This window comes from Loxodonta africana, chromosome 27 (assembly GCF_030014295.1).
Source record: "Loxodonta africana isolate mLoxAfr1 chromosome 27, mLoxAfr1.hap2, whole genome shotgun sequence".
Taxonomy (NCBI): Eukaryota; Metazoa; Chordata; class Mammalia; order Proboscidea; family Elephantidae; genus Loxodonta; species Loxodonta africana.
In genome coordinates this window covers 23,824,998-23,848,236 of record NC_087368.1, presented here as the reverse complement: position 1 = coordinate 23,848,236, position 23,239 = coordinate 23,824,998, and the positions used below count along the sequence as shown (strand labels likewise).

General features: G+C 42.0%; 1 long non-coding RNA gene across 4 annotated transcripts; it reads right to left on the bottom strand.

Annotated features, from left to right (window-relative positions):
• Positions 1-8,336: 8,336 nt before the first annotated feature.
• Positions 8,337-22,567, bottom strand: LOC135228763 (uncharacterized). 4 transcript variants are annotated; one of them, XR_010319596.1, is made up of 4 exons: positions 21,409-22,567; positions 18,162-21,218; positions 17,840-17,987; positions 8,337-10,906 (listed from the first exon to the last, which is right to left on the bottom strand). It is a non-coding gene; the product is annotated as an uncharacterized LOC135228763 (long non-coding RNA). The 4 variants fall into 4 exon arrangements; XR_010319595.1 differs by having other exon boundaries at positions 18,162-21,521; positions 21,606-22,567; XR_010319594.1 differs by having other exon boundaries at positions 8,337-11,648; positions 18,162-22,567.
• Positions 22,568-23,239: the final 672 nt, after the last annotated feature.

Below are 23,239 nucleotides of genomic sequence, written 5' to 3'. Positions count from 1 at the left end.
GTACTTAAGTTACAACTCGTGTTCCTTCACTTGAAGAAAAAAAGTTTTGTAATTTTTCCTCCTCTCCCTCAGCACTCACTCACTTGCTGCCTCATGGTTTGGTTCTCTACCATTCTCTGAAAACTGCCCTCTCAAAAGCTGCCAATGTCTGCTTATCCTAAAATATCTCGAAGCAGCATTTCACTCTAAGGATATTTACTCTTTGTGGAAGCTCTGTTCATTCTTGGCTTAGTTCATCTCACTTCTCTTCCAACTCTTCTGATCATTTCCCCTCATCGTCTTTTGCTGAGACTCTGGCTTCTAGTCTTGTCTTTCTTAGGTTTATGTACTCATTCATTCCATACGGAGCTGCTGACTGCCTTTTATGAACCTGCCACTGTCCTAAGGCTCCCACATCAGCTCTACTTTCTCTCTTATCTTTACTATTTCTCCCTGCACCGTTTCATCCAGCCTCAAAGCTTTAATCATCATCTCTATTTATCCCCTTTTTTTGGCCACTGCCTTAAGAGACTTCCTTATCATTTCTTCCCTGAACGTTTACAACCCCTGTCAAAATAATCTTCCAGCTACCAGTTTTACTACCATTCATCCTATAGAAAGTATCTTCCTCTCACCCCTCCTTCTTTCCTTCCTTTATTTCTCTTATATTTACTATAAAATGCGTTTATTTAAAAAAAAATCCCCAAATTTAGAAGACTAGAAATAGGAGAAAAACTACTGATCTAAGCCCATATCCGAAGTCAACCATTTTGCCTGTAGCGAGATTTCTGGCAGTATTTTTCCAGGTATTGGTTAAATTTTTTTCAAACATGAATTTTTTTCAACCCTCAAATATCAGATAAATCCAGTCTAGTTAAACTCTTCCAAAACATAAAGAAGAAACTTTCCAAGTGCCTTTTTTGAAGCCAGCAATATACCAATGAGAAACATGACATGGCTATCCTCCAGCAAAGAAATAACAGAACAATCTCACTTGGGGAAATTTTGCAAAAATACTAAATAAAACACAGGCAAAAATAATATGGTAGAAAAATAAAAGTGAAAAAGGGTGGGTGGGAGAATGATTCAATATTAAGAACTTTATTTAAAATAGCACATTAGTAGGAAAAGGAAAAAATTCTAACCATTGCTTCTCCAAAGGACGCCAAGTAAGAACTTGGATAACATTCAAATTACATTCCTATCTAAAAAGAACTCTTTGCAAAACAGGAGTGGTTGGATATTTCCTTGGTATGATACTAATATTCATCTCACCATCATGCTCAATAGTGAAAAATGAGGAAACTCTCCCTTGAGGTTAGGAACAAGAAAAGAAAGTCCAATTTCCCATTTTTTCTCCAAGTACCAAACAATGCATTTAGACAAAAGACATAAGCTATCAATGTAAGAAAGGATAAAGTAACCTTGTGGTTATTTGCACGTGATACGCCAGTGTGCATGAAAAATTTAAGATAATCAACTGAAGGGGGAGAAACGAGAAATAATGAGATTTTATTCAGTATTTTTACATAATTTTCACAAAGACTGATCTGTGATTTCCTTTGGAGGGGGTATCTATGGAATAGTGTAAATACCATCAGCAAATTACACACTGCAACATTTTGTGTAGTACCTATTACTAAGGGTAAGAAGCACACGCAAAAAAAAAGGTGGTTGGGAGGGCGGTTTGTTGTAACTCAAATACATTGTAAATCGGGGACTACTTGTATAATGATGGAACCCAACCCAGTGCCGTTGAGTCGATTCCGATTCATGGTGACCCTATAGATGGAAGACATAGCAATAAAACATAATAGAGAAACAGGTCCAGAAATAGATCCAAATATACAAGGGGATTTAGTCTATGATAAAGACAGCACTTTTAGCCAATTGGGGGTAAAGATTGATTATTTAATAAAAGGTGTTTGAAAAATAAATTAATAGTTGGAAAAAGCTGGATTAATAATTATTACAACTAAATTAATTCCAGAACAATAAAAGACTTAAATATTTTTTAAACTAAGACTTTTAAATACCTAGAAGCAAACATGGGTGAAAACCTAGAAGCCACATAGGAAAAGTTTGATCCATTTGGTAGAAGAAACTTTATATTTAGACGCCAAAATACAGTAAATAAAGTCAAAGGGCAAACAATAAATAGCTGTGTGGGTAATAAATTTGAGAAAGTGCTCATTCTAAATACATAAAGAACAGGGCTTTTAGGAATCAATAAGAAGACCAAGCCAATGGAAAAATGGGCCCTTTATAAAAAAAAGAATGCAAAATGGGCCCTTCACAGACAAAAGAATGCAACAGTATATATGAACTGTTTCTTGAACTCATTTATCATTAAAATAATCAAATCAAAAGAACAATGAACATAATTAATGTCACTGAACTGTACACGCGATGATTGTAGAAATGGCAAATGTTTTGCTACCTACATACTTACTATAATAAAAATAACTAAGTAAATGAAAGAACAATGAAATGTATTTTTTGTATTTATCAGGTTAACAAAGACATAAGTATTGATAGTACTCATTGATGGTGAGGCTATGGTGAAACCGTTGGAGCCAGTGTGATTGAGAATAACATTTCGAAGGGTGATGTGACAGTACTTATTAACATTTTAAATGCACAAATTATTGGCTCAACAATTCTTCGCTAGGACTAATTCCAACAAATAAACAAATGAAAAAAGATACATGCCTGCGAATAGCACCGTTGGCCATAAACAACCACTGATAAACTACAAGTAGTCTAAATATCTTTGTGTAAGAGACTGATAAAATGTAAAGTTTTTAAAAAACGAAGCATATCTAAATGTCCATCAACAGATGAATGGATAAACAAACAAAAAATGTGGTATATACATATAATGGAATATTACTCAGCCACAAAGAGAAATGAAGTCCTAATGCATGCTACAACAGAGATGAACCTTGAAAACATTACACCGAGCAAAATAAGTCAGTCGCAAAAAGTACTGTATGATCTCACTTAAATAAGCAAATATACAGAAAACAAAGAGCGCAAAGGGTTAAGCCCTGGACTACTAACTGAAAGGTGGGCAGTTCATATGCACCCAGAGGCACCTGGAAAGACAGGCCTGGCAATCTGCTTCCAAAAAGTCACAGCCTTGAAAACCCTATGAAGCTGTTCTACTCCACACACGTGGGGTCACCATGAGTCAGAGCCAACTAGTGGACAAGAGCAACAATAACACGAGTAGGGAGGGCAGACAAGCAGTTTACGTTAAGGGTGGTGGAATAATTCAGAAAAACCCAAAACCCAGTGCAAAGAGAGTGATGTTACTTCTAGAGCATGAAGAATCTAATCAATGTCAATGAATTATATGCAGAAATTGTTGCATTGGTGAGTGTTCTGTTGTGTATACTTTCACTACAATAAAAAATTTTTTTTTTTTTTAATGAAGTCATATATATGGGACTACAACTTGCCTTTTTTATCAGTTTTGTGTGCCTTTTCCTGGCTTCACTGCACATTTTGCCTCCAATTGCCTGCACCTATGACTCTCTTGAGGCCCAACTTTGGACTGATGGAGCTGCTTTGCCCCACCTGCAGAGAACCGGAAGGACCTGGTGGTACTTGGCTGATGACTGATAGTTGGTGTATTGCCCCCGTTCTGTTGCCTCGGGTCTGACAATTCTAAGGTGTAGCTGCCATTGCAAAGTTACTTGCAGACTCAGGCTGCAACTGCTCTCCACAGAAACCACACCCTCCTCTACTTCTCCTTCTGTGGCTTCCTCCTCTTTCCTGACCTGCTTCTCCCACTGGTGTCCTTACTAGTTCCCTTTCTCTGGGACCACTTCCTTCAGAAACCACTTTCATATGAATCCTTGCCCCCGGGTCTGCTTCCGGGAATTCAACCAAGATAAAACAGGAGTCAGAGCCCTGGAAGCTCAGTGGTTAAGAGCTTGGCTGCTAACCAAAATGTTGGCTATTCGAATCCACCAGGCACTCTTTGGAAACTCCAAGGGGCAGTTCTACTCTGTCCTATAGAGTCGCGCACACGGGCACACATACACACTGTTCAGAAGGTTAAAAACAAAACTATTAAGATTAACTGATACTGGAGGGCGAGGCTGGGAAGAGAGGGCTTTATGCTGTACTGTTGCTCATGAAGTCCTCTTTTCGGAAGATCTATCACTAGCTATCTGGAAACCCTGGCGGCATAGTAGGTAAGTAATAGGCTGCTAACCAAAGGGTCAGCAATTTGAATCCGCCAGGCGCTCCTTTGAAACTCTATGGGGCAGTTCTACTCTGCCCTACAGGGTCGCTGAGTCGGGATCGACTGGACAGCACTGGGTTTTTTTTTTTTTTTTTTTTTTGGTATCACTGTATATCAGGAGCATAGCTACAACTCCTCCCCCAACTCCCTCTGTCCATCAGACCTTCAGCTGGTATGGTTCTGTTGGACTGGGATGGCACTGATTATTCCCACTGCCTGACTCTCTGACATTCTCAACAGGTAGAATTCACAGGAAAGCTACAATCAATACTCAGCACACTTAACAGCAGAATACACCCATGTTTGCAATTTTTTACTGTGACAGCAATGTCGTTCCTTCCATCTCTTACCTCCAGCAATCCTAGATGTTTTAGTACCCCACTTGATGTCTTAGAAATAGAGATACTTTTGAGAGGGTCTGGGAAGGGAATAACAATACTCTGAAACCCTGTTGTTTTATTTTACCAGATAATGACAAATTGCCCTCCAAAAGAGCTGTGCTGATTCACACTTCCAACAGCAGTATACCAACCAGGGTGCCAAATTCCTTTGTAAGGCTTGCCAATGAAATAGAAGCAAATGGTATCTTGTTTAAATTTTCAGTTCTGTACTTATGAGCAAGGAGCCCTGGTGGCACAGTGGTTAAGGAATACAGCTGCTAACCAAAAGGTTGGCAGTTGCAATCCACCAGGTGCTCCATGGAAACCCTATGGGACAGTTCTACTCTGTCAGTATGGGCTGGAATCAACTCGACTGCAATGGGTTTGGTTTTGGGGTTTCTCCTTATAAGCAAAGCTGAGCTTCTTTCTGTGTGTATACTGGGCATTTATATTTTTGCCTGTTCTTACAATTTTCTGTTTTTATATTTTTGGGGCTATGTAGGGGCTCTTTGACTATTAACGAGATTCAGTCTGTCATTGTTAACATATGTGGTGTGCACATTTTCTCAATATGTCTTTCTGTACCATATTATAACAGTACAGAAATTTTAAAAGTTACATAGTCAAATCTGTGATCTTTTTCTTCATGGCTTCGAAATTTCGTATCTTGTTTAAAAGGCATTTTTCCTCTCCAAGTTAATAATGGTATTGCAGTAGATATATAATACATATGCAACATATTTATGCGTCCTGTAAGATAAAAACCTACTTATTGTCTTTTCAAAGAGCCAAATGGCCTAACACAATTTATTAAATAACCTTTCCTTTACTCACTCAATTGAGGCAAACTTTTTGATATATGTATTCACTTGCTATGCATTTTTGGACCTGTGTGGGCCTCTTCATTCTGTTGCACAGAACTGTCTGTTTTGATCCCGGTCTCATAAACTTTAAATGATATTAACTTCTCATTTGCTTTACTCTCCGAGAGGGTGAGTACCATACTCATTCTTCTTTTCAAAATATTCATAATGGTGCTTTTCTCCCCCCAAATATTTGAATCAATTTGACAAGCCTTCCCAAATTCCACAAAAGTTCCAATTGGAATTTCCTTCAAGCGAGAGATTAACTTGAAAAGGACAAACACTGTTTCAGCAGGGCCTTCCTAAGAGGCTGGTTTGGCCTGTACGTTTATTCTCATCTTTCTTTATATCCTTTTGTAATGTTTTATACTTTTTTTCATAAAGATCTTCTATCATTCCAATTAAATTTATTCTTAGATATGTTAGAGTCCTGCGGTCATTGTGAATGGGTTGTTTTTCATTTCATTTTCTAAGTTTTTATTACAGTATAAACCAAAAACCCGTTACCGTTGAGTCAATTCCAACTCATAATGACCCTACAGGACAGAGTAGAACTGCTCCATAGGGTTTCCAAGGAGCGGCTGCTGGATTCAAACTACTGACATTTCAGTTAGCACCCAAGGTCTTAACCACTACACCACCAGGGCTCCATTACAGGTATAGGGTGAAGCTATTGATTTTGTACACTTAAAAAAAAAAAAAAATTTTTTTTGTCTTTTTAGTGAACTGCTAACTATATCAGTTCTAATAAATTATCCTATGACAATTTTATATTTAACTTCATTATACCACCTAACCCCTCCTATTGACATATTCGTTACACCTCCATGTCATTCACAGATGGCGTCTTATTTGTCATTGTGTTTGGTAGAATACAGTGGTACAAAGAAAACTGTATTAATTTAAGGAATGATGACTGTGGTATCTACGTTCAGTGAGCTACAGCATGATTTCCAACCTCTTGCTGGATATTTTCACATTGATTTTCTTTGTGGCACCAAAAATTCACCAACTCTGGCTAGACCCCAAAACCCAAACCCATTGCCATCAATTCCAACTCATAGCGACCCTATAGGACAGAGTAGAACAGCCCTATAGGGTTTCCAAGGAGTATCTGGTGCTATGAGTCAGAATCGACTGGATGGTGATAGGTTTGGTTTGGTTTCTGGCTAGACAGCTCAAAACTATCTTTTCCTCCCTCTTTTTCCCTCCTCCCCCACATCCAATCATTTACCAAGTCCTTTAAAAATTCTACTTCTGTAGTGTTATCACATCATTTTCATTTAAATTGCAGTCAGGGTTCCCTTTCCAAAAAACAAGCTGGGTAAGTCCTTCTATTCAAAAGCCTGCAGTGGTCAGTTCCCCACTGCCTACACGATAAAATCTAAACCCCTTATCACGTCTTTTGAGACCTCCCCAATGTGGTTTTATCTACCTTTCCAGGAGCTCAATCTGTTTTAGATTCAATTCCCTCTAAGGAGAGACTAAGATGGGATTCTGGTGTACATGACCTCTTGGCGGAAGGGTGCTCTCCGGAGAATGGGATCAAGAAAAGTCAGATAGAATAGGGGACAGAGCTAAGCATGGATGTGGTCTCAACTTAGGTCCAGCTTTTGCCTGATTCCACTGGGAGCTTTGGAGCGTGAATTGCATCACAGAGTCAGTCATACCTGGACGCAAGTCTTACCTAGAGGGGACTGGTCTTTTGTACTCCTATACCACTCAGTCACTAGCTATGGGATGAAGACAGGAAGTAGGAAATCTCTCTGTTGAGATGACTCCCATTCAGCTGAAGGCAGTTCTCTGACAAAGGGGACATCTGTGATCTCATTAGCAGCTAACACAGGAGCTGGGAGAGAGAGCATGGCAACCTACTAAAGAGTATCTGTGAGGGGCAACATCCCTTATCATCTTCAGACATATCCCCCTCATGCCCTCAGCTCCAATCATTCAAGAACACTTCACAGTTTCAAAATATCCGTCATTCTATGCCTTTCCCGGAACAACATTTCTACCTTGTCCCACTATGCAAGATTTACTCAACCTTCAGTAGAGTCCAAACTCTTTCTCTGTTGTGAAAGTGTTCCCCGACTCCACAACCCAGAATGTATCATAGTTCGATGTCTCTCAGGTGATTTTGTTTGTTCTTCTCTGATATTATTATATTTTGTTCACTTTATAATACAGTTAAATGTTCACATTTTTTTCTCCCAACTCAAGGGGGAATCCATTCATTCTATTCTGCTTTTTGCAACAAATAATGAGAGGGATTTGCTTCCCTAAAACTTCATAAATGCCTTTAGAAAACAGTCTTAGTCATCTTTTTTTTTTAATTCCCTTACTACCTAGCATAGAATTCAATAAATGTTTGAATTGAGTGAGTCAAGTATAATATAAAAAAATTTTTTTAAATCAACCTTTTTTCTATCTGGCCCTTCTGGCACAGAAATGAAAAGACTGATTTTTTATTTGTTGAAATTTCCATTTATTCTCTTCCTCTTCTCTATTTTGTGATTCCACTAACCCTTCAATATAATCATTTTATTCACTGTCTAGATATTTTTATATACTAAAAATATCATAATTCAATTGACTACACTCTATTATAATTCAATCTTTTATGTCTTTTAATGGTGATCTCTGAGCTATCAGGTTTTCTGTTCTGTTTTTAGAGCTTCACCAACAATTTCCTTTATTATATTGAGATCACTTTATCTGTCAGAAGATATGTGATCCACGAATTTGCTCAGAAAGTATTATCTTTTCAAGGACTTCTTAGGCATTTGACATTGGCTTTTGATATGAATGCAAAACTTGAACTCTGTGGAAAGTATTCATTTATAAAAGAAACAATAGATGCCATTATTTCCAATAAACTCTTATAGATGAGGACATAGAGATTCTGAGGTTAAGTTATGATAAAATTCCATACTTGCTTAAAATCCTTTAATGGTTTTCCAAAGGCCATACGAGAACCCTCTCAATAGCCTCCCGATATGGCTCACAAGGCCCTCTATGATTTGGTCTTTGCTTTACCACACAATCTTACTCCAGCCGCAGGAAACTACTTAGATTCAGCCAAGCCCACTGTGTGCTCTAACACCTCTCCCTGGGTCTTTAAAATGTTCTCTTTCCAATATTTTGGAAAACATACCAGCACTCCCATATACCATCTTATTGTTTGATTAACGCTTATTAATCATTCAGGTCTTAGATTAGATATGACTTCCTCTAGTAAATTGTCCCAGACAACCCTAGATTATTTGGGTGTCTCTTCTTCAGATGCCTAAATCACCCTCTCTGCCTGTACTTACCATGCCTGTTTTCTGATCTGTAATTTAAATTTGTGCCTCCCTCGCCCAGCATTATTCATCTTTCTTACCATGTTCTATTGCTTTTTTTTTTTTTTTTCACAGCATTTATTACTTGCTAACAGACTATGTGGTTGTTGATGTTAGTTGCCATCAGTCGGCTCTGACTCATAGTGACCCCATGTACACCAGAATGAAATGCAGCCCAGGCCTGGACCATCTTCACAGTCTTTGGTATGCACAGGTCCACTGTTGTGCTATGGTGTAGTCTGAGTGCCTTTGTCTTAGTTTTCTAGTGCTGCTATAACAGAAGTACCATAAAAGGATGGCTTTAACAAATGGAAATTTATTCTCTCACAGTTTAGGAGGCTAAAGTCCAAATTCAGGATGCCAGCTCTAGGGAGAGGCTTTCTCCCTCTGTTGGCTCTGAGGGAAGGTCTTTGTCGTCAACCTTCCCCTGGTCTAGGAGCTTCTCAGTGCAGGAACCCAGTTCCAAAGGACGTGCTCCACTCCAGGCTCTTCTTGCCTGGTGGCGGTGAGGTCCCTCTTCTCTCTGCTCAATTCTTTCTTTTATATCTCAAAAGAGATTGACTCAAGATACAACCTAATGCTGTAGGTTGAGTCCTGCCTCATTAACATAACTGCATCTAATCCTGCCTCATTAACATTATAGAGGTTAGGATTTACAATACATAGGATAATCAGGTCAGATCGCAAAACGGTAGACAACCACGCAATACTGGGAATCATGGCCTAGTCAAGTTGACACACATCTTGGGGGGACACAATTCAATCCATAACATTCCACCTTTTGGCCTTCAAAACTTCATGTACTTGCCACACGTAAAACACATTGACCCCATTATATCATTCTGAAAGTCTTAAATTAACTCTAAGTCCAAAATCTCATTTTTGGTGAAATTCTTCTGCATCTGCAAAATCTAGAATGCAAATTATTTGCTTCCAAAGTACAATGGTGGAAAAGGCACAAGGTAGATATTTCCATTAGAAATGGGAGAAACTGGAGGGAAAGAAAGGATAACAGGCACCAAGCAAGTCAGCAGAACACATTATATTAGCTCTCAAGACTTGAAAATAATCCTCTGTTCTCAGAAACCATTTAGGCAATGGCCCTGCCCTCTAGACTCTGGGTGTTGGCTACACTCTCCAGATTATGGGTAGAGGCCCCTCGGCCCTGGGCTTCAGCTCCACCTTCCAAGCCCACTGAGATGGCAACTTTGCTCCCTCCAATTTCAGTGGCCCCATTCTCCTAGTCTGTATAAGTGGCAATCCTACCCCCCAGCCCTGAAAGGCCCCATTCTTCTGCCTCTTGGGCATGGCAACCCTGCCTCCTCAGCTTTGGGCAGCAAATTCAGCCCCCTCCCACTGACATTTGTGGAACTAAGTTGGTAAAGACCTAACTCTTTGAAACCTCTCTTGCTCCATGGGTCAGCAAGCCTAGCTCCACCAATAAGTGCCCAGAAGCACTTCCTGGCACTCCACCAGGAAGCCTCCTGTCCAAAGGAACTCAGTTTCCTTACTCCATGGGTCAGCTCCTGCACTGTCTCCCACCGGTCTCCTGAGTCTGCTGCTGTGGTTTCTCTGCTGCTGCTTCTTGCCAACCATGCTGTCTCCAGTGTAACAGATCTCCTCACTTCCTTCTGAGCTTCATCAGAATCGTCTTTGATGTCCATAATTCAACCAATAGTCTCTTCAAGGCAATCTAGGCTTTTTCTATTAGGCACTTTAATACTCTTTCTGCCTCTACCCATTCAGTTTCAAAACCACTTCCATATTTTCGGTATGTTAGAGAAGCACCCCACTCTCCTGGTACAAAATCCTGTCTTAGTTATCTAGTGCTGTTATAACAAAAATACCACAAGTGGATGGCTTTAACAAACAGAAATTTATTCTCTCACAGTTCAGTCCAAATTCTGGGTGCCAGCTCCAGGGGAAGGTTTTCTCTCTCTGTTGGCTCTTAGGGAAGGTCTTTCTCATCAATCTTCTCCCAGTCTAGGAGCTTCTGAGCGCAGGGACCCCAGGTCTAAAGGATGCACTCTGCTCCTAGCTCTTCTTGCTTGGTGGTAAAAGGTATCTCTCCTCTCTGCTGAATTCTCTCTTTTATATCACAAAAGAGATTGACTCAAGATACAATCTAATCCTGTAGACTAAGTCCTGCCTTATTAATATAACTGCCTCATTAACATCATAGAAGTTAGGATTTATAACATATAGGATAATGACATCACATCACAAAATGGTGGATCAGCATACAATACTGGGAATCATGGCCTCTCCAAGTTGGCACAAATTTTAGGGGGACACAATTCCATCTATGACAGACTCCCAACCTAGAGGGCTCATCTCCAACCCTATATCAGACAATGCTCTATAGTGATCCACAGGTTTTCATTAGCTAATTTTCAGAAGTCTATCACCAGTCTTTTCTTTCTTCATAGTCTAAGTCTGAAAGTTCCACTAAAACCTGTCTAGCATGGCTGACCTTGCTGGTATTTGAAATATTACTTGCATAGCTTCCAGCATCACAGCAACATGCAAGCCATAGCAGTATGACAAAATGACACAGGTGGGGGGACATACTATAGAATCTGCTCAATGCTCACTTCTGGCCATAACAGAGTAACTGAAATCAAATTAGCACTACTGACTTAAACACCTATAGAACAAAAAAATCTGACCAAACCCATTGCTGTCGAGTCAATTCCAACTCATAGTGAAGCTATAGGACAGAGCAGACCTGCCCCACAATGTTTCCAAGGAGCATCTGGTAAATTCAAACTGCCAACCTTTTGGTTAGCAGCTGAGCTCTTAACCACTGTGCCACTTGGGCTCCAAACACCTGTAAAAGTGGAAAACATATATGAAACAAATGTTTTAACATAACAGACAACAGTCAGCATAGGGCTATGGTCCCTGAGAAGGTGGAATTCTAGGTGAGCTCCATAGTAGCCCCGGCTTTCTATTTTTCCTTTTTTTTTTTGATTTATATATATATATATATATATATATATATTTTTTAATTATTGTTGAAAATATAAACAGGAAAATGTAACACCAATTCAACAATTTCTACATGTACAATACAGTGACATTGATTACATTCCTCAAATTGTGCAGCCATTCGCAACCTCTTTTTCTAATTTGTTCCCCCCCTACTGACATAAGCTCACTTCCCCCCTAAGCTTCCTATCTAACCTTTCAAGTTGCTGTTAACAATTTGATTCCAAATAGCAAGCTTGTTAAAAGAGCACAATACAGCATGGTGGTCTTGATGAACCAAAAAGAGAGAGACTAAAATTCACACCTACTGAGGTAATGAGTTTACAGGGCAGAATACTGAAGAGGAGGGAGACGTACAGAGAAAGAGCTCCAGAAATGTCTCTAGGGGTTCCCTTTGGGAGTTAACTGAATAAGCTTTGCGTGAAAGGACAAGACTCTACAAAGCCTGGGAGAAAACAAGTGCCAGGGAGTGATTTACTGAACAGAGATTCTGGTGTGGTACAGGGCTGGGAGATGCTGGAGTTCTGACCAGCCAGTGAGTTCTGGAAAATATCAAGCAGGCTAAACACACAAATAAATAGGGTTGCAGAAGGAGGGGAGAGAGAAACTGGGAAGAAAAAAAAATTTTTTTTGAAAAAATAGTGGTTGAAATGTTTCCAGTTTTGAGGAAAATTACAAACATACTGATCCAAGAAGCTCAATGTACCCCAAGCAACATTTTTTAACATAATAATGAGAAAAAAAAAAAAAGACCTTATTTAGGCACATCATGATCCAATTGCTAAAAAAACAAGGCAAAGAGAAAAAATCTTAAAAGAAGTCAAAAGAGGGAAAAAGAAAAAAAGACACCTTACATACAGGGGACCAGTGTAAGAATAACCATGACTTCTCATCAAAAACAATGTAAGCCGGAAGACAATGATATGACATTTATAAAGTGCTTAGAGGAAAAAGCTGTCAGCTATGGTTATATATCCAGCAAAAAAAAAAAAAAAATCCTTCAAAAATGAAGGCACATTAAAAATATTTGGAGATAAACAAATGCTGAGACAATATGCTACCCTCAGATTTTCTCTACCAGAAAAGTTAAAAGAAATCTTCAGGCTGTAGGAAAATGATACTGGATGGAAACTCTCATCTACATAAAGGAATGAAAATTTGAAATGGAAAACATGTGAGTAAATTGAAGGTAGAGTGAACAGGGATCCATCCACGTAGGAAAATGGCCAAGTATGTGGATTCAGAACTTGACAGGAGTAAAGAAGACATCCACACATTGTAGCCACCCAACATGGAATGTCAAAGCCATGCAGAGTAAGGAGGTGTCCGCATGGGGTTATGACCAGCATGGGGTGTTGGAGCCCAAGCAGAGGGAGGATGGTACCCACGTGGGGAGAGGGCAGCCTAATTCAGAGTGTGAGAGCCCAAAGGAATGACGAAAGCATCTACACAGGGAAGAAGCAGCAGTGTTGACTATGAAATTGGTTAAATACGGGAAGAACAACAAAATAAATAAGCATATCAAGGATACTAGGAGCCAAGTTTCCCAGATAGAAAGGGAGAAAACTAGAAATTCTGTGGTGTTGGATTGGAATCAGAACTCTCATTGATCCACAGAACCTAGAACAGAGCTTGACACATACTAGGTATCTTGGTTATCTAGTGCTGCAATAACAGAAATACCACAAGTGATGGCTTCAACAAACAGAAGTTTATTGTCTCACAGTCTAGTAGGCTAGAAGTCGGAATTCAGGGCATCGGCTCCAGGGGAAGGCTTTCTACCGGCTCTGGAGGAAGGTCCTTGTTATCAATTTTCCCCTGGTTTAGGAGCTTCTCAGCGCATAAACCTCGGGTCCAAAGAATGCACTCTGCTCCTGGTGCTACTCTCATAGTGGTATGAGGTCCCCCTGTCTCTCTGCTCACATCTCTCTTTTATATCTCAAAAAAGATTGACTACAACCTCATCTTGTAGACCGAGTCCTGCCTCATTGACATAACTGCTGCTAATCCCACCTCATTAACATCATAGAGGCAGGATTTACAACACATAGGAAAATGACATCAGATCACCACAAGGCGGACAATCACACAATAAATGGGAATCATGGCCTAGCCAAGTCGATGTACCTTTTAGGGGAACACAATTCAATTCATGACACTAGGTATTCAACAAACATTTGTTAAATGAATGATTAAATATTCCTCTAAAACAGTAATCCCTCTAGGGGCTTATTTTTGTTTTTCCTCTTACATTGTCTCCCTGTAGTCTGGCAAATAGAAAGCCCCCGATAAACATAGGTAACAACCAACCAACCAACCCACTGCCGTCGAGTCAATTACGACTCATAGCAACCCTATAGGATCATTAAAATAATGAAGTCACTAGCCTTGCCACTGTGGAAAGAAACTGGAGTCATAGAACTGTCTTGCTGTTATTTTTAATGAAAGTAAAGGGAACAAAATATTAAGTCACACTGCAATCAGTTAAAAACTATGGCTGCTAGACCGTGGAAACATACATTTACTGAGTTATCTATTATCTGCACCCACCCTTACAGGAAAAAAAAAAAAAAAAGAACTATAAATGGAAACATTTTACCAGGGTTTTTATTTCTACTGGAGTAGATATCCCAGGTATTGGTTACCAGATGGTCATGATAATGGTCATGAAACTTCATTACCACTAAAAATGCTGGGCCCAGCAAAACCCTACAGAGGTTTTAAGTTTCTTACAAGATATACTGATAACATGAATTAAAATATCTTCTTAAGTATACCCTGCCCTGATTTCAGTTTTGCTCATATTTCTACGCATGAGAGAAAAATCACTTTCCCACCGCAATCCAATATAGATTAAACCATTTTTTTTTTCCATAGTAAAATGGAATTCTTTTTAAAAATCAAAGTGGGAAGTAATCAAAATTCTTTTTTGTTGTTGTTGTTTTTACAAAAAAAAAAACTGTTAGACTAGCTCTGGATTTTGCGATTACGAAACTAATGTTTGGTTCAGTCATGTCACACCCACCTCAGATGTACTCCTTCTTTCTTAAAAACACTAATAGTACATTGTAGAGCTTAACACTTTTAACTTTATAGGCTAATCACATACACATCAAAAAGTGCACAAATCATAAATGTACCACCCAGTGAATTATCACAAAACGAACACACCTGTGTAACCAAGACCCGGGCAAGAAATACAGCATTATCAGCACCCCAGTAGCCCACCTGGTCGCCCCTCCCACCCAGGGTCACCGTCTCCCTCCCCAAAGATATCCCCCCTCCTGACTTCAACGTGATGGATAAGTTTTCCTGTCTTTCAATTTATAGAAATGGTATCATTCAGTATATAAATTTTTTGTATCGAGCTTCTTTCAACTAACAATTATGTTTGTTTAAAGATTAACTTTTTATCTTAAATTGAATTCATTATTGCATTTCTGTGTGATAAAATGCAATCAGATATTACCTTTGAGTTCATTCTCTTTGCAAACAACTTCAACTTTAGCAAACAATGATTTTACCAACCTTACGAAGTCATTAAGAAAGTTAGATTTGGAAAGCCAGTGCTGCTAAATTTTTATTAGGATTTTTATTAAAACGTAATAAAAGCATTCAAACTAGTACTCAGGTAAGCGATCTGCAAGACACCGCTGAGAGTTTGTTTCCATTTGTGAACCCTTCTGTCTAAAAAGGAGTGTAGACAGTGTGTCCAAAGATAATTTTTTCAAGGCTCTGTATATTTCATTTCTCTTTGGTGTTAGATTTGATGTTCTCTGTAGAGAAAACTCTGCGTCTATGTTGGTCCTTCCCCCTTTCATTAAGCTGTTACTGATACTACGCAGTTTTACAGAGCACAGGTTTTTGCCTAAAGCTACAGTCAGCTCTTTTACTCAGTAATTGGATAGACAGATTTGGCTCAGCTCAGCAACCCTGTACTTCTGTAGGCAACAGAAGCCCTGAAGTGAAATTCAGTGGCCTTGCCACGTCAGGTTAACCAGAGCCCCGTGGGGAAGTTTAGAAAATCTCCTTGAAAGAGCACTCTTGGTCTCATTTTTACATCTTCATCAATTGAATTTCACAGCTTATGGACAAAGATGTATCGTTATGCATTAAAAATTATAATCCAAAAACACTTTCTTAAAAGGAATGGCTAAATTTCAAAATGTTGGCTTAATTAAAAATGGACGTTTTCTAACTTTCCATATCCAGGTATGTACATAACTTGAAGCTTTTCAGACCACCATTTTTTATTGTTGCTTTGTATTCAAGACATAGTATTGCTAAAAAAGGGAAATAAATTACATGAGCCCCATGGGTTGCTATTTAATTTCCAAATTTCTATAATTTAATTTGTTCACAGCATACTTGCTCTATAATAAAACTTAAACCTGGAACCTCCTAAGTAATTGATATATGTATAGGATGGGTAAGCTGACAATAGCATGAAAAACTTTACTTTTTTTACTACATAAATTTGCTGCTGTGTTGGCCCAAATATAAGGCTCTGTTAAGCTGCCTTCCACTTCAAAGGAGAGGAAAATTTCGAGTCACAAAAATAAACTGTCACATAAAATTTTCCGTTTTTAGCCCCCAGGGTGGCTGAAGGAGCGAAAATGTGCCCTGATACCCCCTTCCTTCCTTCCTTTTGCTTTAGGTGGCTCCAGATAGAGCCACAACCCAGAGCTGTGGTGTCCATTCCGACTCATAGGGGCTACCTATGCTGAAATTTAAATATAATTGTTACTTTAGCACTGCCAGCCAGTCTGTTAGAAGTTACTTTCTGTTACTCTGTTGGCTCCAAACACCAGCCAGTGTCCCTCACAGAGTCAAGCATCCTTAGAAACAGAAAGCTTTTGAAAATGGAGATTTTAAAAACCGATTTTAGGTGATTTAATCACCTTCTTCCTACAACCCTTCTTTCAACTTCTCCTCTTTCGGTGGGAGGTGTGGCGAGGAAAGAAGAGGTAGCCAAAGTGGAGAAGACCCTCATGAGGTACACTGCCTCTGCTTCCCTGTCCATACCAATCCCCTAGCGCAGACAAGAACCCTGGCCCACCAGACAACAGCATTTTAACTGTCAATTCCCATTTGCTGTTCAGTTTTGTGCAAATGTCTTAATCTCTCCAAACTCAGTTTCATCATCTGTAAAATGGGAATGATGTTTCTTACCACCTAGGGTTGTGGTAAGGATTGAATGAAAAACAGGTTATTTTTAGAGAAAATTATGCACTTGTGTAATATTAGCATACCTTAGCACACAATAAACACACACACACACACACAAATATATATATGTTATTATGACTACAACATTTGGGATAACAGGAAAAGGGTAGCAAAAGCTGCTAGCTGTCCACTGCAGATCCCTTCCTCTGCTTCCGTCTTACAGCTAGGCTGTATCACCCAGGCTTCCCTGCAGGATGGCGGAGTCACAAGGCAGAGTTCTAGCCAAAAGAGTGTGAACAAAAGGTATGTGTGCCACTTTCAGCCCAAAGCTTTTAAGAAGTCGGTGCCCCCTCCATCTTGTTTTCCCCCTTGCACCTAGATGTAAAAGAGTATAAGGCAAGGAGGAGCCACGTACAGGTGAAACCAGGGTCCCAGAATGACTGCATGAAGGAGAATAACCACCACTACATCCCTACCAGAAACCCTGCTGGCATAGTGGTTAAGACATAAAAAAAAAAAAAATTTTTTTTTTTTTTTCCCCCATAAGACAGTTCAAATCCACCAGGCGCTCCTTAGAAACTCCACGGGGCAGTTCTACTCCGTCCTATAGAGTCAGTATAAGTTGGACAGGACGGCAACGGGTTAGGTTTTTTTGGCTTTATGCCCCTACTACAAACAACTACCTTGGACTGTTCTTTGAGCCATTATGTATTTTGGGATCTATTTGTTACAGCAGCCTACCTTGCCTAATTAAAACAGTGAATGAAGCCATGATTCACATTTAAAATGCTATTGGTCTGATGGGTCAGGAGTTCTCACTATAAAACAAGTAAGAAATGTTTAACTGGAGATCTAGCTTACCTTGTATCTTCACATCTCTGTGTAGTTTCTCTCTTGGGGTGAATTCTCTTCCAATACTGTTTACCCTGCACAGCTCCCCGGTGTATTTGATCCCTTTCTGTTTGCTGGACCCAATTTTCCTTAATACAGCTGAAACAGGATGCTACTTCTGAGGGAGAAAAAAGTGCTTTATTTAAATCCCCCCCCCAAAAGAAAAGCAATATAAAGAGTTTAGTTTTCTAATCCTGAGAACCCCAGTAAAAGTACTTGTAGGTTTTATTAAACACAAAACTCTGCTCTTAGGATAATATTCTAGAAAAAGACAGACTAGACTCACACAGACCTCGGATTTGTTCCTCCAGGTTCCTTAAACGATGAGCGCCATCTTGTTTCATTCTAGCTGAAAGCAGTCTACCCTAAATACACAGAGCTGGTGGTGGAGTGGTTAAGTGCTACAGCTGCTAACCAAAAGGTCGGCAGTTCAAATCCACCAGGCGGTCCTTGTAAACTTTACAGGGGCAGTTCTACTCTGTCCTATAGGGTCGCTATGAGTCGGAATCGACTGGATGGCAACAGGTATTAGGGTATTATGGGTATTCAAGAACAGGAAACCCTGGTCACGCAGTGGTTAAGAGCTACGTCTGCTAACCAAGAGGTTGGCAGCTTGAATCCCCCCAGGTGCTCCTTGGATAACCCTATAGGACGGTTCTACTCTGTCCTATAGGGTCGCTATGAGTCAAAATCCACTCCTCAGCAGTGGATTTTGTTTGGTTTGGGTTCAAGGACAAACACCAACTTTCCCTTTCCAAGGAATCCCTTCCCAGGTTCAAAAATCCTCCTCCTTCCTGTTCTGGCCACTCTGAACCTGTCTCTATTTGGGGGAATAGATCTAGTTCAGAGTTCATATGCGGGTCAGTGGTGATTAAATGCTTTGAGCCCCAATCAATTATATAGCCCTTCGCAACCCCAATAACAAGCTTCAGCTACTTCGTGAGGTGTTCTTAACTCCGACCTCATCCCTGAAGTCAGAGATTGCTAATATTTCAAATATACAGTGTAAATAAGTTGGTGCCTCATGAGTAAGTATAGCTAGCGCTGGCTGCATAGGTGTGCTATATTATAATTGCCCTCACCATCTCCCTAATTGCTAATGGACATAAAGCTACTAATGGACATAAAGTATGTGCTTTACAGGGAGATGACTGCCCTCTGAAAAAAACCCAGAACTCTATTTTAGTGGGGTGAAGAAGTACAGGATGTCCACAGCACCAGTATCTAGAATAGCCTGAACAGGGGCAATAAATGATGTCCACTGCCTACCGTGGAGCCCTGGTGGCACAGTAGCTAACAGCCATGGCTGCTAACCAAAAGGTCAACAGTTTGAATCTACCAGCCACTCCTTGGAAACCCTATGGGGCAGTTCTACGCCGTCATCTACGGTCCCTATGGATCAGAATTGCCTCGATGTCAATGGGTTTGGGTTTTGGGTAATTGCCTACAGGGTGCCTTCCACTTTTACTAACACCTTTTACCTCTTATTACCCACCCTTTTGTCCCTTCTCCTATCTGCTCTCTGTACATGCTATTGGGCACACAGGCATAGCTGTCCGATTAGTATTTAATTCCGGGAGAGAAGAACTTAGGTTTTCTCCTCCGAAGACGTGAACTGGGACGTGCTAGAACGTGATCTAACCCTGCGGACGGGAGCCTAGCTTTGGGGAACCCAGGCTACTGTTGAAATGTGCTGTTCTACTCATCCCCTTCCTATTTATTCTGTGAGTAATAAATGCCTGTTAATCGTGCCATCAGAAATGACCAGTCTGTACTGTACTAAACGGTCCTTCACTCAGAACTTGTGATGAGAGTGACACTGTACCTTGCTAAGGGCAAGGCTAAAAATCGCCTCATCACATAGGTGCATCACAACTATTCAGGCTTCTCCCAAAACATGTCAGAGTCCAGAAATGAGCCCACTCTTTCTCTCCAGTCCCTTCATCAAAATGTCAGGTCTTCTTGACCATAAAACAAAAATCATCAATTGTGAAATTGCTCAGTTGAATTACAGACTAATTCATAACCTAAAGCGTATCAACCATTTAGCAACCACATGCTTTAAATAAAATGTAGGAACCCAAAGTGTACAGTACTCCAGTAGCATATCAATGGCAGCACTAAATCAGGTTTGCTTTATCAGTATAAAACACGTTGAAAAATAAAACAACAGGAAACCTGAGTTTTATTACCCAAGGAAAATCCTCCTGTCTCTAGTCTTTAAGAAAATAGTTAAGGTTTCCGAAATACCAAATGTGGTAGATTCAAACAACCTCAAAGCCAATGTATACCTGTGCCAATGACTTAGAGATAGCAGAGGGGTCTCAGTCAGCTACCACCAGAAAATGAGATTTTCAAGGCAGATTTGGGTGCCTTATCAAAAGCAGACTTGGGCTCTGATGCACTCCTAGCACTGACAAACTAAGATCCCAGCTCGCTTTACCAAGGAGTAGTTTTATCATGATCTATTAACATGCAGGAATGCAAAACCTGAAGTCCCATAACCAATAATATGTAGGAAGCCATTATCTGAGGTTTAAGCAATGGCATAGTGCTATTTTAATTATACATTGCTGCCAAACTGTGATAGTGTCTTGCCAGTATTTTATTAGAATGTCAATTCAATTGAACTACATCCCGTGGGAAAGATTAACATGGATTTTAGTATGGATGTGCGAAAGTGTGGCTGTGCCCAGGCCAGCTTTTAAAAGTTGTGTGCTAACGACAGTGAAAATGGAAAGAGGAGTGTGAGATTCTCCGGGTCCAAGAAATCTCGCAGCCTTTCTTCCTTCCATTCCATCCTAATCCTCACAGTGTTTGCAAATGGTATAAACAGAACGTAAAGCCTGCCAGACGTCAACACTGCACTTGGAGCATTAAGAGAGGATCAAAGGGATTTAGGACGGAGAAAATGTATGTGCAGATATCTTCTCAGCTTAAAGCAGAGGGAAGTTAGCATAGAACCATACACCTAATGGATATTTAATTGCATCAAACTAACTTAGAACTGTAGGCTTTAGCCCTACTGGAAATCCTGGTGGCGTACTGGTTAAGTGCTATGGCTGCTAACCAAAAGATTAACAGTTCAAATCCACCAGGAGCTCCTTGGAAACTCTATGGGGCAGTTCTACTCTGTCCTATAGGGTTGCTTTGAGTCAGGACCCACTCATGACAAGGGGTAAGGGGGTACCAAGCCCTGGTGGTGCAGTGGTTAGGAGTTCAGGCTGGTAACCAGAGGTCAGCAGTTTGAATCCACCAGCCACTCCTTGGAAGCTCTATGGAGCAGCTGTACTCTGTCCTATAGGGTCGCTATGAGTTGGAATTGACACGACGACTCCAACACAAATTTCTGTGAAAAAAAACAAGGCATAAAAAGGAAATCACTTGACTGGTCAATTCGTGGCAAAGCAAGGTCCTAGGTCTCTAGAAGTTCAGGCCATGTAAAGAAAATGGGTTTTAAAAAAAAGGGAGGCAGGGGGAGATATGTATTGGCAAAAAAAAAAAAATTTTTTTTAGGCCAAGAAATTCTTACAGATTACCTGTCTTTGAGAACTAGCTGAGAAAGGCTCGTGAGGGGAAAAGTCTGTGAGCCGCTTGCCCAAGGCCCTCCAGTTTGTACAGCCTCATTCCTTGGTGTTTTCAGGAGTTATAACTGGTTCCCCAGATGAAAAATAGAATCAGAAAAACTCAAAACAAGATTCCCTCCTCAACGATAGTCAGGAAACTAAGCACTCACTTGGTGATGCCTTCATAATTAAACGTTGGAAGCAGAACCTGCCGCCCTCCTAGACAATCCGGCCTTTGTACTCTCAACTCTGACAGTGACTCCTGAAAGGGGGGGATTTCAGAGCAAGGGCCGCGGGGGAGGGGAGATTAGGCCAAACGAGGAGAAACTCTAACGTTTTCATGAAGGAACCTGGCCTTGCTGCTGGTTCCAGTGACTTGTTCAGGCAACTCTCCCCTGGCCTCAGGACCTCAGTCCCCCCACTGGGGCACAGATGGGGCGGGGGCTGACAGGGCAGAGGGTGAGGGCCCGCCCTCCGCGGGTCCTGTGTGGCTCTTGCCGCAGGTCTGGGCGCCCCTCCAGCGCTGGGCAGTGGAAAGGCCTGGTTATCAGGTAAGGGATGGGAACAAGGGGAAACTTGAGCACCGGAGTCGCCAGCCAGCTGGGCCGGCCGCACACTGTGAGGTCAGGTCTACTGAAAATATCCAACTGCTTGCGCCAGGGTACACGCCCCTCACACACGAGCAGCCGCTGGCGTTTAAAGCAAAACTTGACTACTCACAAGGTCTCCAAGCGTCGCCGCGTGACGGTGTCTGCTGCTCTTTTCTAACACCCACCCCACTTCCTGACCCTCTTCGCCCCTTTGCTCCTCTCGCTCCCTCCTTCCGCTTTACGACCCCCGCCTGCACTCCCCCCTGGCTCCCTACGTCCCGCCTCCAGCTCTGGGTTCGAGAGCTCGAAGGGACCCTCTATCTTCCCCACACCCAGCTCGTGGGCTCACGGAGTCCCCTCTTCCCTTCAGCTCCCCGGCTTCTGAGCGTGGAGAGCCCTCCCACCTGCCCTCCTTTTCTCCCAGGCTGGGGCCCTCGGGGTCCCCAATGTCTACCCCTCGCCCGGCCTCGGGGGTGTCGGGGAGGGGGGACGAAGACTCTTTTCCCGTCGTCCTGGCTCTGGACTCAGGGGGAACTCTTCCATTCCCTTCCTCCCCCACCCCTCCCCTCCCCACCCCACCCCTCCCCCACTCCTCCCACCCCTCCCCTTCTTCCATTCCACCCCTCCCCCACTCCTCCCCTCCCCCACCCCCCCTCCTCCCCACCCCCCCGGGGGGTCTCACTCTCCTCCCCACGCCCCGCACCTTCCCACGGGCCCGCCCCCGCCGGCCCGCCCTTCCTCCCCGCGGGGTCACTCCGGGACACCTGCCCTCCCCCCGTCCTCCCTGTGGCGGGAGCCCGGGCCTCCGGCGGCGGCGGCGCTTGTGCCAGCGCTGGGCCTCTTCCCCAGCGGGACACTGCGACCCTCCCTCCAGCTACCCTCCCCCCCCGCGTCCCGGACCCGGCGAGGGCGGACCCGGAGCGCCGCGAACTTCCCCGACAGTGACGCGGCCTTTGGAGGCGTGGGCTCCTCGGGCTGAGGAGCGGAGGGCACGGCCGGGTGCCGGCGGGCTCCGGGGGGCGGCGTTGTCACTTGTCAGGGCTTGCACCCCGAGCGTTTCCTGCCCTTGATGCTCCGAGGAGTCCTGCCCGGATCTGCAGCCCCTCCGAGCCTGCGCAGCCCTCCGGGGTCTCGGCACTGGCCCCGCAGCCGCTGCGAGCGCCGCTGGGCCGGCACCGCGCCAGGCAAACGCAGAGGTGGGACCGGTCTCCTTA